The 13,584-nt window shown below is 41.4% G+C and overlaps 1 protein-coding gene and 1 long non-coding RNA gene across 2 annotated transcripts in view; both read right to left on the reverse strand.

Moving 5' to 3' along the window:
• The window catches only part of LOC310830356, a 108,883-nt gene that overhangs the window by 16,240 nt on the left and 79,059 nt on the right, over window positions 1-13,584 (reverse strand). The gene's annotated exons all lie outside the window — the stretch shown is intronic.
• The window catches only part of AHRR (aryl hydrocarbon receptor repressor), a 47,420-nt gene that overhangs the window by 16,240 nt on the left and 17,596 nt on the right, over window positions 1-13,584 (reverse strand). The gene's annotated exons all lie outside the window — the stretch shown is intronic.

Below are 13,584 nucleotides of genomic sequence, written 5' to 3' on the forward strand. Positions count from 1 at the left end.
TTGCGCCCAAGGCACCCACTGCATAAAGGGTTGTGGTGTCTGACAGTGTCAGGCTCAACAATGCCAGCAGTAACGCAGTGCCTTTTTCTCCCCCATGTAACAGTCTCCCCCTCTCCTTTTTCCCCTTGGGAGAAGATTTGAATGTTCTTTGGTGTTTCAGATGCACAGCCAGACATTTAAGATACAGAAATCAGAAAAATACAACCTTCACTTTTGAATGAAAAGGTAAAGGGACCCCTGACCATTAGGTCCAGTCGTGGCTGACTCTGGGGTTGCGGCACTCATCTCGCTTTATTGGCCGAGGGAGCCAGCATACAGCTTCCGGGTCATGTGACCAGCATGACTAAGCCGCTTCTGGCGAACCAGAGCAGCGCATGGAAACGCCGTTTACCTTCCCGCCGGAGCGGTACCTATCTATCTACTTGCACTTTGACATGCTTTCGAACTGCTAGGTTGGCAGGAGCAGGAACCAAGGAACGGGAGCTCACCCCGTCGCGGGGATTCAAACCGCCGACCTTCTGATCGGCAAGCCCTAGGCTCTGTGGTTTAACCCATAGCGTCACCCGCGTCCCTCTCTTTTGAATACTTGCCCCTTAAAATAAGCCAAACTTGCTCTCCCATTTGAGCTTTATATTTCCACGATGTGGTACCATCTTCCAATAAGCAACTCCAAGCGTTTTGCAGGTTGCGTGATCAGAGCTTGCCAATGTATCTTCCCTGGAAGTGAGCAACTGCTGGGCACTCAGCCACCTCCGCAATTGAAAACTCCACCCTCTGCTTCCTTCCCCTCCTCCCCAACAGAGCTGTGTGTTTTGTTTTGTTTTGTTTTTTTCCAGAAACACCAGGGGGAAAACATGCCTTTGGTATAAAAGAATTGCGCTGAGTAACCAAGGCTTTGCTGTCACGCTATGAGAACAGACTGTCAATCTTTCCATGCAACTGACAGTGGCCTGGCTCTTGTTTAAGCCCTTGCGTGCGAGCAGAGAGCCCACATTCCCCCAAGAAATGCTTCATAACAACAGCTGTTAAATATTGATGACGCCTGGCTCGCTCCAAATGCTCTTCGTGAAGGTTAAGCCTTCATGTAATGGAACCTAATTCTGTATTTTTGTCTGCTAATAATAAAACCCAAGTAATGGACTTTTAAAACAAGATAATAATGCATTAGAGGAAGAGAGGAAACCAGCAAATTAAAATAATCTCTCTTTCAAGTAAAGTTTTTCATTGCAGAATGGAAGAAAGCTTAAGCTAGTACAGTAGTTGTGTTTGCCGGGATTTTCTGTAAGCAGAATATATAAAGCTCTATAGCCCGAGGAATAGTAAGAATGGGTATAGAATTATGCCTGCAACACAATAAAAATTATGAAAAATAGTATTCTGCTGTGCTGCCCTCTAGCTTTCAAAGGGACCAGCAGGTTAATAAATATGCAAACAGATTAAAAAAAAAAAAAAGCTTTTTCTGCCTAAAAGGAAATTGTGTGTGAAGCTCAGTATGCTGAAAGGAGATATGCACATAGCTGTAACATGTCAAAATAGTTTGACATATACTGAAAGCATTGCTACTCCTCACTTGCAAATTACAGTTCCACGCAGGGTAGTTTCCCTTAACTCTCATGGGAACAGACAACTTGCATACATGAACACTTAACTGACAGTGTAACCCACAGTGGCTTAGAAACATTTCTAAGACAAGAAAGTCACTTAAATGTGCAGGAAATAAAGATGTTCCAAGTGTTAAACACAAATGCGAGGGCTAAACCTGCAATGAGAAGCATTTATACACGGAGCGCTTGATTCAGGATAGTAGATCTGGGACCCAAATGGTTTTTTCAGTGCTGAAAGATTCAAGTAGGCCTTTGTCGCTAAAAATACATTAGAACAATCTATTTAGCCATCACATGAACTGACCTGGCGACGCCTGTCTTTAGCCATTGAATCCAGATAAAGGACTGGCCACATAGTTTAAGTGCAGAAGGATTGCAAGTTGTATTATTGGATCTCAAAATCTTTATCATTATTCATTATGACTTATTAAATTTGTATACTACCCTTCCTCCATAGATCTCAGGGTGGTTCACAACATAAACATACAAGATAAAAAAAAAAGAAATACATAATAAAAACTTCACTGCTTAGCCAGTGGCCAACTCCAAATCATACAAAAGAACAATTAAAGCAAGTAGACTGCTCAATATATAATTAATTAAGCAAATTAATTAAGCATAACCTATTGCAATATCCAACATATTTCACAACTACAACAATAGCAACACCAATAACGCTAACAATAAACAAGATCCTACTCATTTGCAATTCAACTCAGCCTTTATATTATTTATCCACTTCAATTCTTTTTGTTAAACCTATTGTACATTTATCACCCGAAGGTCTCCAAGCAACTTACAGCAATACACACATAATCACTCAAACACACAAGTACCATAAGGGAAGAAAAAAGAGGGAGACATATAATACATTAACATAACATTTATGGGGGGGGGGGGACAAATGCAACACACCTGCCATTCTATTTTGCACCCATCAAGATACCTCTTCTCCCTGGACTCAACAGACTCATTTTGCATGTGAATGTCATTTCTGAAGACTGGTTCTATAGCTCCTGATTGTAAATTCTGGATATACCACATTGCTGACTCTGTTATAGTATTGCAGTTTGGAAACTGAACTATGAATCTGGATAGTCCCGTTTTATATTCAACCTTTGCCCTGAGGCTTAGGGAAGCCATTCTGTTGCAATACTCCATTTGCAATATGGAAAAAATAATATTGAACTGTCTTACATGATGTATGATGCTGCCTTATCTCTTAGTCCATCTAGCCAAGGGCTGCTCAATCTCCCCGGGTGAGATACTTTTAACATAGTTACACTTGGGAAATCTCCATCAAGGCAAATATTCATTCCTCAGAGCAGGTAATCAACACTATAAAATGCTATAAAGTCTGTCAATCATCTGGTGTGCAGATGTGCATTCACAAGCACATAGGAAGTGTGGAAGATGTTTGAGTCGGTGGCTTTGTTTTTAGTATAATGCTCCAAATTTTCCAAACACAGATTTTAATTGCAATTGAACCCCACTGTCTATACATATGTTTAGCACTCAATGTATAAAAATGCTAGCCAGAATGATATAAACAGGAGGAGAATTATACAAAATACTCGGGAGCTATGGGGAAATAATAGGAATTTTGTAAACTAGATTATGAATCTTTCCCTCAGAAATTTTCCACTCGTGACTGACCCAAAGCGGAAGGTCAGGTTTATAGCCAAAGACATTTTGTTTTAGCCGGGAAGAAGGCAGAGGCAGTACCTCATTCACACACTGCAAGTCTACCATGGATCAGACCTCTATTCCTCAGATCAAAAGATCAGTTTCATAACCACTTTTTTTTGAAGTTGCAACTGAGCCTGCCACAGTCACGCAATCCCTGGCTCCAAATTGTTTTAGCTCTTCATCTATAGAAATAATAATAATTCTGTATCAATGTGATACCAGGAATCATATATACCCCAAGAAGCCATACAAATAACATACTTGGAAGAAGTATTACACTATTTACTAGTTAATAATAATAATAATAATAATAATAATAATAATAATAATAATGCCTTCAGTCCTTTCCTTCTCTAGTAAAACAACATAGCTGCACATAAGTTACCAGTATCAACAATACCATGTAAATTAAAAATGGAATGTTTATAAACATGAGATCATGTTTAATATCAACATAACATGTAACATAATTATAACAGGACAACAATAATGAGTCGTGAATTACCAAGACCTCGCAAGCATAGCGCATGATGCTTGCACAATCACATCTCTTCGTAAACGGAACAGACAAAACAGTTAAATGAAGCACATTTGTTGCTGTGATCTATATCTATCTATCATCTATCTATCTATCTATCTATCTATCTATCTATCTATCTCTATCTATCTATCTATATCTATCATCTATCTATATCTATCTATCTATCTATCTATCTATCTATCTATCTATCTATCTATCATCTATCTATCTATCTATCATCTATCTATCTATCTATCTATCTATCTATCTATCTATCTATCTATCTATCATCTATCATCTATCTATCTATCTATCTATCTATCTATCATCTATCTATCTATCTATCTATCTATCTATCTATCTATCTATCATCTATCTATCTATCTATCTATCTATCTATCTATCTATCATCATCTATCTATCTATCTATCATCTATCTATCTATCTATCTATCTATCTATCTATCTATCTATCTATTATCTATCTATCTATCTATCTATCTATCTATCTATCTATCTATATCATCTATCTATCATCTATCTTGTTGTGTCCACATTTCCTTGGTGTCAACTCTGGCAGACGCTACCAGTTCTTAGGCTGCATCTCTTGATGTTCTAGGCAGGTTGGGTATATCTCTGTACTCAACCCAGGGTTTCACCAACTGTAGACCTCACTCTATGAGGAAGAGATGTTTTTTGGGATTTTCACATCAGCTTTCCAAGAATGTAGCCTTTTAAGAAGGCAACGACTGGATCAAGCACTGGGTGGGCATCATCTGGTGGCAAGTGCCTATGACACTTTTAGCTTTAAAAATGTGTGTGCCACTTTTCAAGCAAAAGTAGTTCCCAAAGAAGTTTACAAGGTCTGCTCAGAAAGAGCCCTGAAGGATATGGCTAAGAATTTCCACACAACTGTATCTTTAAAGACTAGTCACATCAAGCACACAACAGGCAAGTGAAAACTCAAATCAGAACTCATGTCTCTCACCGCAATGCCTTCTCTTTTGCTTCTTCTTTTCAGCTTACAAAGTGGGGTTTTCCCTATGGAGAATTCTTTAGTGGTAGACCATTTGTAGCAATTGGAGAAACATTCAAGGAGTGAGAAGGAGTGAACAGCGATTTCCCGCGCTTGCCTACCTCTCTCTTGCTGCTGCTGCTGCTGCTGTTGCTGCTATACAGGTTTGCAAACCCCAAACATATGGACAATATAAATACATTTACACATGCCATTAACCATCTGGGTATATATGCATCTCACTGGGGCCTCCAGATGTGCAGCTTGTCTACACTCTATGTGCTGCCAAAAACAATGCTGCACATGTATCAAACATGCCTGCCACATGAAGTATGGAACCACTCTCGTCACAGCAATGGAAATGAGTGCAATAAGGGCAGGTTCAAAGTACCAGCATCAGGTTTTGTGGTGGTACACAACCACCAAGTGTAAGCTATCACTTAAAAAATTAAAAAGAAGTTTGGGCTGTATTCTCAGAAGGTTGCCAAGAAAGAAACAACCGCTGCATTATCAATCTCAAAACCTTTATCGGCATATAAACAAAATTCTCAAATGTTTGGTACAATACAATCACACAGCAAAGTCGCTGTATTATCATCCCCTTTGAATAAGGGTCATGGGAGGCGGGGTATTGTTAAATGGGCATGGTTAAGAGGATGGTTAAGATGGGGTTATTGAGCGTGCCAAGTAACAAAAAGCCTTGCACTTTTTTGGTGCTCCTGCAGTGGGAAAGCTGGGCTGTAGCTTGAGATGCCAGAAGTTCCAGGTGGTGCTAAATGCTGCAGCCAGACTGTTGGTGGGGGCAAGCTGACTCCTGCCAGAACATTACTGCAACGGCTGCCCATCTGCTACTGTGCCAAGCTCAAGGTTCTTGCGTTACTTTTAATGACCGCTCCCCGCATAAAACGGGAGGGCGGGCGCCCTTTGCATGGACACGCGCAGCCCCTGGATCTGGAGCGGCTCCATCAGCATAGGCTTGGCTTTGCCTTCCCTCAGGTGGGATACCTGGAGGTCTCCGCCTACCTCAGTCAGTTGTCCAATCCCGCCTGGGGGAAGCGTTGCCAAGGAGACCAGGCCAGGTAGGGGAGGGATTACCTGCCCACCCAATAGAGGGAGGATCCTACCTGGGAATCCTCACTTGGCTCCAGAGCTTCTTCCACTCTACCCACCCTCAGTTAATGTTTAAATTTAGCAGGTTAACTTTTCCTCACAGGTTTTGCAGGTTAACTTTTCTTCACAGGTATGCGGGCACTGCTACGTAAAGGGCCGGAAAGGAATTTCCCTGCATTGGCAGGTTTCGCCTTTCCCGTAGCAAAATGTCACAACTTTGGCGGTATCAGGCCTTGGGCAGAATCCTTTTGTCCATCTTCCTCTTTGCAGCGGCGATACCAGGGTTCCCCGTTAAAGGGGTTTTCTGAAGGGAGGCTTTGACCGTACGCCCTGCAGTGGCGGCGTAACAGGGGCGGCTATCTCTGCTTGAACATATGTTCTCCAGAGCTGGCCCATCCCCCCCCACACACACACACACTGGATAACCCTGAAGCTCCCTAGGTCCCCGGCTGGGGACTGGGGAGGGAGAACGCCCAATGCCTGAGCCAAGGTCTACCCACATTTGAAATTTAATAAAGTTGTGGCCAATTTAATCCCATAGCACGTTGTCTTGAGTCGTTATTCCACATGACGGGGGGGGGGGGGGACCTCTCGAGATCTGGGGACTCTGCCTGTCCACGCAAAGGACCTTAGTAACTGGGTTCTAGCACGCCTTACGGACGGCTTTCTTCCTTATATGCCTGCCAGATCCCTGAGGCCTTTGGGGAAGTCACTGTTCACCAGCTTCCATGGTTCGGACACAGGGCCTGCATCCACCAGGAGCCATGGGTTAGGTATTGTGGGCCCAATTCTGACAGACTCCCCTCCTGGCTCCTTTCCTGTTGAACCTCCCTTGCTTGGTGAAGATATTTTTATTTCGGCAGACATTCTAAGTAAGTTTTCTTGTTATATGATCATTTTTTACTGATTTTATCTTTATTATAGCTGCTGTAAGCTGACTGTGCACACCACTTAAAAGGGATAGAAATTATTGAAATAAAATGATAGACAGAAATCGTTCACTTTTCATGAAAATGCCAGAAAGATTTCCTTTGCTTCTGGAAGGTGATTTTAAACACATGAGGCTTTTAAAGAATTCTTATTTCTAATGAACTGAACTATTTTCCTTTTAGAAATTACTCTGAAGTATTTGCATTTAATAACCTTGTCTGATACCTTGTTTTGATATTAGGAACAACTACAGGGAGGACACCTAGTGGTGATTATATACAGCTCTGCATAAAAACCTCATTAGCAATACAGCATTGGGCAGTATTCAGAGTGATATAATCTCTCTCCCAACGAAGTGTTTTCCAAAAATACACCAGCATAAAAATGCAAATACTTCAAAAATTAGTTTTCTGAAACTTTTCATCCACACTATTTACATCTAGAGCGCTTCAAGTTCCACTGCTTCAAAGAAGTAGAAACTTTCTTACTATTCACACAGAGCAAATATTCCTTAGGTCAGTGGTTTCCAACCGGGGTGCCGTGGCCTTGAATGGTGGTCAGGGGTGCTGCGGGCAAGACTGGTCTCCGTTTCTCCTTCCCTCCCTCCTCTGATGCCCTCTTGTGTCTCTGCCTCCCAAAGGCTTGCACAACTGTTTGTTGCAGCAGCCCAGGTGAATGGTGTCTCTGGGGCTGGTTAGGGGGTGCTGGTTAGGGGGTGCTGGTTACCAGCAGCCAAGGTAACCTCAGACTAAACAAGCAAGCGGGTGAGAAAGCTCAGCCAGCCTTTGCTGTTGGGAATGGACAGACAAGTCAGAGACCAGGGGCGGCAGCAGTGGCCGCCCGGAGGATTCTCAAGGAGAGGAGGCTGAGGAAACACTCCACAAGGGAGGCTATTCAAAAAAGGGTGAGGGTCTGCCTGCTCTACAAGCAAGGGGTGACATAACTGGGCTCCTGAGCCCCACAGGGGAGCCACAGAAAGAATGTAGTTGGTCAAGGGAGCCGTGGACACAAAAAGGTTGAAAACTACTGCCTTACGTCACTGGTAGGCAATCTGTGTCCTGGGGGCTATAAGTGGCCCCCAAGCCAAAAATAAATAAATGGAAGAGAATGAATGGATGATAGATTAACAAGGAGAGAGATGGGGCATGGGGAGAGAGAAAGAAAATGAAAATATGATGGGTGGATGAAGGGGGCTGCTCTCCCACACAATGAATACAGTCTTTTAACCCCAAAATATTGCCGATCCTCATTAGGCAAAGCCCTTGTTGTTCCCCCTGGGCCACCTAAGCTATCCAGCTGCCCTCCTAGAAGATGGAGGACGTTGACCCATCCTCAATGGAATTACAATTTCTTCCCCTCAAACACACACCCTCAATTGTGGGAATTTTAAGGTTAAAGGAGGCATGGTTTTTACACTGCTTGACTGTAGTAAAACTTCTAAGCAGACTGCAAGAAATAGGAAAATTATCAATAAGAACTTAAAATTATTTAAACGTTTAAAAAGGACTAAAAGTAAAAAGAGACTAATATACACTGATGTCAACATGTTTGGAGTGGCCCATCTAAAAATGTAAACAGGCAGGGAGTCCCAGTGTTTAGGTACCACCGCAATAACTAACAACTGCAGATTAACAAACCAGTTCCATAGACTGAAACTGTCAAGTGGGCACATAACCTGACCTGAACTTGTTAAGGGCTTTGCATACTAATAGTAATGCATTGAACTTGGCCTGGTAACAAATCAAACCCGTGCAGATCTCTGAGCAAATGTGCTAAGGCAAATGTACTCCAGGCAGCAACTATGCCGCAATATTCTGCACTAATATTCTGCGCTAATTGCAGTTTCCAGATCAAGTGCAAGTGATTATTCTCAAGGTACTCAAGGATAAGAAGTAGCAGCAACTCGTTTTGTTGCTGTTAAAAAGAGTGGCACTTACTTGCAACAACTTCATGGTGAGTACCGGTACCTATTTTTCTAGGAAAAGTACTGCATATAGATATTAAATAGCTCTGGGATAAAATAGTGCTCCATGGCACCTCAAATGGAGTTTGGATCTAGTGTAACTTTACTCCAGCTTAATTTACACTGGCTTGTTTTGCATTCGTTTCTTGTGCATCAGATTGCTTCCCTAATAATTCTCAAGGATGAAAATATGACAACACATTTATGCTGTGTAAGGTGCCCCCCATCAAATGTGGTATGTAAAATACACTTAATATCGCAACATGTATACTTAAAGAAGAGAATAAAGTTAAAGCACATTCGTTTTTCTTTTCATTTGTTTCATTGTTATGTTTTTGCAACTAATATATCACATTCAACCAGCTTAAGTTTCATTGTCTTGATTTTGTCCCTAACACAACATTTCTTCTCAGTACACCAAACAAGGAAGCAAAACTATCAGTACAATAAGGGCTCATTAATCTATTCTCTCATTTTCTTGAAGAGGTCTTCAACTGAACTTTACCCCAAAAATTAAAGAAATTCTGAGGCAACGTGCAGGACATGCTTCATGTATTGCTCATGTGTAAATTGCCATTCTGAAAACCTGTTGCCAGATCATGAAACTCTGGAAAATTATCTTTAAAATGATATAGAACACCTTAAGTATATAGTAGGCCTGCAACGCACATGGGGTTACATTCCAGGGATCACGCTTAAAGCCAAAATGATCTTTCCTGGAACCCCCCTCCATCTCCAACCCCTTTTCAATTATTTTAATTCCCCTCCCCCAATGTGTAAAGCTAAATGCGCACAAGTTAAATGTGCATGAGTTGCAGACTTACTGTATATGAAAATGAAAATTGTGTCTGTAGCATGACATTTTCATAGAATTTACCAAACACACAAAAAGCAAAAAATGATTAAAAAATTTTCACAAACCTTTAGCTCGCCCCACTAATTTAATCAGGGGATTAATCAACCATCTAATGTTTTAAGCCCTAGTATCTAGTAATAGATTCTACCATGTATAAAAAGAGAAGGTAAAGGGACCCCTGACAGTTAAGTCCAGTCGCGAATTGTCCACTCCACAGACAGTTTTCCTGGGTCATGTGGCCAGCATAACTAAGCTGCTTCTAGCACAGAGGAACACCAAAACCGGAGCAGCGCACGGAAACGCCGTTTACCTTCCTGCCAGAGTGCTACCTATTTATCTACTTGCATTTTCTGGCGTGCTTTCGAACTGCTAGATTGGCAGGAGCTGGGACCGAGCAACAGGAGCTCACCCCATCGTGGGGATTTGAACCACTGAGCTTCTGATTGGCAAGCCCAAGAGGCTCGGTGGTTTAGACCACAGTGCCACCCGCATCCTCATGAAAAGAGAAAACTTTAACCAAAAACCCTCCCTTCCTTCCAAGACTTCCTCCCAAGCAGCAGTGAGAGGAGTCTGCCATTGGCCAAGTGCACAGTATGGGACCAGGGTATTTGAGGAACACCTTCCACATGAATCTGCTCATCTGTTGAGATCAGTTCTGTGCAATGTTCAGAAGCTGCCAAGAGGTTCAGCTAGTGCTGAGGTGAAACAGGGTTTTCTCGTTGGTGACAGACACCTAGGAATTGCAATTCTCTCCCCCAGGACACTCATTAGGACCTCATTTTACAGACATTCTGAAGTTCAGCGAAAATGGTTTTGTTTGGAGTAGGGTTTTTCTACAATAAAAATTCAGGTTTGCTGCTTCGCTTCTGCTGTTCTGTTTTTTCCTGCCAAGTTTTGATTTATCATTTTATATGCATGTTAATTTTGAAGACTTTTGGTGAAAACGCCATATAACCATATAAACATAAAGAGATGAATTGGCCGCTAGGTAGAGAAGAAGGTAACAGGGAGGCACTGCTGTTCATCCCCACTTCTGTCCATTATTATCTGTTTATCCCAAAACAGTTGCTGTCTCAGATCAGCCCTGATTTTAATTAATAGATATATACATGCACCTTAACAAGAATTCTGGAAATACACCTCCCAGGACACGAACCTTTAAAAATTAAATTGCATTGGCAAATGATTAAGGATTGAGGATGAGACAGCCAGTACAATTGGTCGGAAAGGTGAGTGATCTTGGATGGTTAAGGAATAATGATATTGGATGCAGTTTGTAATGATTCAATGGAGCATCCTCTAATTGTTTACTCCATTTGTACATAACTGATACTATTTTGTAGGCGGCAGGAGATAATTTTGTGCATGGCAACATTGCACATATTGTTGTAATTACGTAAGCCTGACGTGTAAGGTTTCTACACATAAGTCAACATTGGCATACTTCAACTTCTATTGAAAATATTTTCAGATGGTGAAACAGCAGACACTTTGTTAACAAAATATTCTAAATTGTTTCTAAATCTGCAAGATGCCTCATCATACACACCAATGAACATTTGATTTAAATTATACAGTGCGCCAAAATGTAGCTCATTCCAACATTCAAGACAGTAAAGTTCTGTTTGTTCTGGAACCAAAATCATTGGCTTATTTTTTAATTGCAAGATCATTGCTTATGGAGAACTATAGTCTGCCTCTGTGTGTGCTATCACCAGCTCTTGCTAATAGATTGCAGGTGGGATGGGGAGTTGTACAGTTTATTGGATTTAGAAAATCCTGTTGGCACCCTTGCCTATGCTTGTCAAATGTTGAGGACATCAACCACCTACCACTTCCATGAGTATACAATCTCTGGACCTTACTAAAGGCCCAAGCAGAAGACGCCAAAGAAAAAAGAAGAGAAGAAAACAAAGAAGAGAGATTACAACAAAAAAGAAAGAAAAAGAGAAAAGGAGAAAGAGAAGCAGGAATACGAAGAGAGAGAGAGAAAAGAAGAAAAATAAACAATAAAGAAATATAAAAGGACCTCTGCTAGTTTTCCATCTGCTAGTTACATAAAAAGGGGGGAAATATTTCTAACATTCAGTCCACGGTAATATCCATCTTTTCCACTTTCTGTTAAAAAATATTTCTTTTACGTAAATGTGTCTCGAATTCATTCCCACTCAAGTCCAAGAGGGATTCCCAAATTGTTGTTGTTGTTGTTGTTATTGGTAAATGTCAACCGTGCTTTCTGTTTAATATCAATTTTAACTCCATTAATTCCCACCACAATTCCTCCATATTGAATACTAGTAAATTCTTTTGTCCATTTCCATGTTAAAATCTCTCTACTGTGATCACATACTGGAATAATATTCCACAATTCTTTTCTTGTTATATATCCCTTAGTTTATGCCCAGTTCCATAATTCAAATTCCATTTCCTTTCTTGCTTCCATTCCCTGTATTGTTTAACAGAGTATTCCGATCTCCTCCTCTAGGACTATCCACTTACGTTTCTTCCATTCTTTTCCCATACATATTAGTAGCATCATTCTATGAATTTGCTCCGAATCGTATGCAGAATACTTTCGCTGCTAGAACTGAAGAAAGGCCAGGACGGAAGTTTTTCCTAAGCCTTTTTTCTCTCTCAACGTCATCAATATGATTAATGCCAGGTCCAGATGACCATTCATGGTTTTATCTTCCCCTTCTCCTCCAAGCCTCTGTATGTATGAAAGGCATTTCCATTTCAACATCTGCTTTCTCCAATTTTGCTGTTTCATCATCCAGTCCTGCCAGGTTTTCATCAATTTTGTCTGAAGCCTCTAAGTAATCTCTAGTTCCATTTTCCATTTCATCTCTCTCTGATTCATTTTCTTTCCCCCTTTCATCAAACATTAATCCAATCATTTTTAGTTGTTCAGCCATCAACTATTGAACAATACCAACAGTCATTGGAAGATCCAAAGGTACATTTGCCACACTGGATGCAAACAAAGAAATATCTCTAAGCTGTATTTTTCCTTCCCTAAAAATGTTTAAGAAAGAGAGGGTGCAGACCTTATACTCACAACGGGTTCTTACATAGTGTTTGGGTGAGATGTTGGTTCCTCAGCTCACCACCTTATTTTAGCCCCTGACTAAGCCCCCAGGTGCAGACAGCAGAAAACGGCTTTGATCAGAGCATTTGAGGTCTTTATTTCAGAGTGCTTTGATAATCAGATGTTCAATCTGATTACCACCAATCACATAATTGTCCAGGACCTTCCCAATAAATTTCACCTTATGCTTCTCCCCCAACTGTCCCACCCCCTGACATTTCTCCTTACTCTGGACATATTAACTATGTTGGACTACAACTCCCATCATCCCTAGCTACCAGGACCGGTGGTCAGATTATAGGGGTTGTAGTCTAACAACATCTGGGGACCCAGGTTTAAGAAAGGCTGAACTGGCTCCATGTCTGTTGGTTCATCACTATCTGACAAGAACTGTGTAACTCTAAAAGGCCTTTGGTCTAGGGTACCCAGGACTAGCCCAAGACAATTTGGCACCTGAGGCAAACCTCAAAATGGTGCCCTCCTGCCAGGGAAGAAGGTGTGAGTGAACATCTGCATCAGAAACGAAGGAGGAATAAAGCTCTACATTGGGAACAAGGGTGGGAGGAGACCAGTACAGTGGTACCTCAGGTTAAGAACTTAATTTGTTCCGGAAGTCTGTTCTTAACCTGAAACTGTTCTTAATCTGAGGTACCACTTTAGCTAATGGGGCCTCCTGCTGCAGCTGCTGTGCCACCGGAGCACGATTTCTGTTCTCATCCTGAAGCAAAGTTCTTAACCTGAGGTACTATTTCTGGGTTAGCAGAGTCTGTAACCTGAAGCGTATGTAACCCAAGGTACCACTGTAGTGGC

This window comes from Podarcis gaigeae (assembly GCF_964106915.1).
Source record: "Podarcis gaigeae genome assembly, chromosome: 13".
NCBI lineage: Eukaryota > Metazoa > Chordata > Lepidosauria > Squamata > Lacertidae > Podarcis > Podarcis gaigeae.